Here is a 3637-nt window from a genome sequence, read left to right as displayed (position 1 = left end):
TTTAAAACCATAGCAATGAATCTCTAGGATGTTCAACCTTTAAATTAAAAAAAAATTCAGAATTGGAAACAAGAAGGCTCTCAAACAGCCTCCTCAGAGATCTTCTGGAAGCAGTCAGTCTTAAGACAGTTGCTACAATACTTTCAAAACACAAATGATGATAGGCAGTGGGCAACTTCCACCTAAGATAATGGGCCAAGTTTCTCATCTAAGTCTTTCTCCATTTTCTATCCACTCAGTTAAAATAATTCTTTTTTTTAAATTTATGATAGTCATACAGAGAGGGAGAGAGAGAGAGAGGCAGAGACACAGGCAGAGGGAGAAGCAGGCTCCATGCACCGGGAGCCTGATGTGGGATTTGATCCCGGGTCTCCAGAATCACGCCCTGGGCCAAAGGCAGGCGCCAAACCGCTGTGCCACCCAGGGATCCCAGTTAAAATAATTCTTATTTTCCACAGACCTCCTGTAGTTCTTCACCCATAATGACCCCTCTCACCCCTTCTCTTCTTCTATACATTTTTAAAATTTTTATTTATTTATAATAGTCACACACACACACAGAGGCAGAGACATAGGCAGGTTTCAATAAATATAAGTGCCAATCATAGGTGGCACACTTGAAACTAATGTAACCTTGTAGGATTTCTTGACTGGATTTCAATGCAGAAATAATGTGTACACCAGAGTGGTTCCTTTGTTTGAGTGTTTCGCTTGGCTCGGGTCATGATCCCAGGGTCCTGGGATACATAATATTTTGAATATGTCAAAACACACACTAATATACAACAAAGAGCAGTCGTTAATATAAGTGCTTGATTTCAATGTTAATAATATGTATACATTGTTTTGTACTTTGTGATAAATATTTCACTCTGATGTAGGTGTGAATAATTTTGGAAATTATATGCCAAAAGGTAGAGTGATAGGGAAATTTTCATATTATATGCTGCATTGTGATATCAGCCTAATTCTAATGTCAGTAATAAGGTCTATTTATTAAAACATAATAAGAATTTTATTTGCTAATAGCAAGGACGAATATATCCAAAAGTTAGCTTCTCAACATCTACAATTTAATCAGACCAAATGAAAGTTCTCAATGTGTTTTACTGTTTTGTTTATGAACTAATGACTGACCATTTAAATTAAGATTTTTCACACATGGGGAGTTGATGTAGAGGTGGTGTCTCCTTGTGGCAAAGCTACCTATTTCCCGTGTTGAGATCCTGAGACTATGAATCATAACCCATACTAGAGGCACTACCTTGCCTCTATCTAGTATGAAAGGTTCATTTTCATTAGAGTGGTATGATCCAAATGCTTCACTTTTTTGATGTTATGAGCTTTTATTTTACCCAGCGGATGGATCTCTTGAAATACATGATGTAAAGAATCACCACACCTTTTTATTATTATTTTTTCACCACACTTTTTTAAAGCGAACTAAATATGATGGTCTTCACTTGGAAGATTTACTTATAGGCAACAAAGTGAATGTCTTTTCTCAACAATTGTTGCTAATTGATTATGGGGATCAATATACAGCTCACCAACTGGGCAGTAGGAAAGAAAAAAACATTAGCTCTGGTTAAACCAGATGCAGTATCAAAAACTGGGGAAATAATTGAAATGATAAAGCCGGATTTACTATAACTAAACTCAAAATGATGATGCTTTCAAGGAAAGAAGCAACAGATTTTCATATAGATCATCAAAGTCCTTTTTAAATGAACTTATCCATATTTTTACAAGAGGTCCTACTATCGCCATGGAGATTTTAAGAGATGATGCTATATGTGAGTGGAAAAGGCTACTTGGACCTGCGAACTCTGGTATGGAATGTACAGATGCTCCTGGAAGCCTGAGGGCCCTCTTTGGAACAGATGGCATAAGAAATGCAGCTCACGGTCCTGAATTTTTTGCTTCTGCTGCCAGAGAAATGGAGTTATTTTCTCCTTGAAGTGGAATTTGTGGACCAGCAAACACCGCTAAATATACCAATTGTACCTGTTGCATTATTAAGCTCCATGCCATCAGTGAAGGACTGCTAGGAAAGATCTTTATGGCTATCCGGGATGCAGGTTTTGAAATCACAGCAATGCAGATGTTCAACATGGATCAAGTGAATGTTGAGGAGTTTTATGAAATTTATAAAAGAGTGGTATCTGAGTATAACGAGATGGTGACAGAAATGTATTCTGGCCCTTGTGTAGCAATGGAGATTCAACAAAATAATCCTACAAAGACATTTCAAGAATTCTGTGGACCTGCTGATCCTGAAATTGCCTGGCATTTATGCCCTGGAACCCTCAGAGCAATCTTTTGTAAAACTAAGATCCAGAATGCTGTTCACCGTACTGATCTACCAGACAATGGCCTCTTACAGTTTCAGTATTTCTTCAAGATCTTCGATAACTAGCAGTACAGAAAGCAAAGAAGTTACAAGCTGTGGCATTCAGATGAGAGTGAATCACGCACATGAGGATCTGTTCATTCTTTTATTGTCCATTGTTTTAACCTGACTGAATACAAGATCAACAAGAGCACTGTGGCTATTATTATATATGTTACAATATGGATTTTGCACTGTAGACAGCATTTAACACCAGTCTATGGGGTACTGCATTGCTTTTCATAAAGTCCAAAATAAAGATTTATTTTCAAAAAACAAAAAAAAATATTTTTCATACAAGAAACATTAAGAATATGGCTTAGTGTATTAATTTTTGGTATGGCACACTGAGAAAATTATTTTTTTTTGAGAGAGAGAGAGAGTAAAAGAGAAAGTGTGAGATGGAGATGGGCAGAAGGAAAGGAAGAGATAATACTAAGCAGACTCCATGCTAAATATAGGCAAATCTGAGGAACTTGAGGTCATGACCAGAGCTGAAACCAAGAAGCAGAATCTAACCTGGGTAACTGAATGTTACCCCTAGATCAATATTTCTTGAATCAATTTAATGAATGAATTTGTTACCTTCCATGGACTTCTTTGATGGGTGAATTCTCGCTTTCTGCAAATGTGAAATATTGTCACCCACTTTTCAGTCCAGGTGTAACCAGTTGGTTTCATAGTTTTTAGTTTGGCTTTTTGACTGTAGATCCTGGGAAATGAATGACCATAGAAAGAGCTGTTGACCTCTTGCTGTTAGAAGACGATAGAAAATGAGTGATAACATTATCAGAGTTCAAACTTTTGATCCCATTACACATCACTTTGAGGCAGAGTGCTCTCAAGAAAGGCCATATTCTTAAAGTAGCAGTAGTGTATTCTTAAAATAGGCAGCAGAGAATATAAACTGAAAAAGTCACAATGAAAAACAACTTGGAGTCCCATCCGATATTTAAAAACATCTTTCATATAGTCTAGCAATCTGAGTTTTGGCAAATAGGTTGCAAAATGTTGAAATCTGAATTTCACAGAGATATCTGTGCATTATCTACAGCCCCATTCACAACACCCAAGGAAGAAGAAACGACTTCACATCATTGAAAATGATAAAAAATAGTCTATCTCTACAATGAAATAGTATCCCACGTCAAGAGGAAGGGCATCTCAACAATTGTGATGACATGCATGGCTCTGGCAGCTACTATGTTAAGAGAAATAAGCAGGCAGTGTAAGACAAATACTGCA

The 3637-nt window shown here is 37.0% G+C and overlaps 1 pseudogene; it reads left to right on the top strand.

Moving 5' to 3' along the window:
* Positions 1-1280: 1280 nt before the first annotated feature.
* On the top strand, positions 1281-2419 carry LOC144309408 (nucleoside diphosphate kinase homolog 7 pseudogene; annotated as a pseudogene).
* Positions 2420-3637: the final 1218 nt, after the last annotated feature.

This window comes from Canis aureus, chromosome Y (assembly GCF_053574225.1).
Source record: "Canis aureus isolate CA01 chromosome Y, VMU_Caureus_v.1.0, whole genome shotgun sequence".
NCBI lineage: Eukaryota > Metazoa > Chordata > Mammalia > Carnivora > Canidae > Canis > Canis aureus.
Note: the sequence above shows the minus strand (reverse complement) of the source record. Positions and strands in the feature narration are given on the sequence as shown.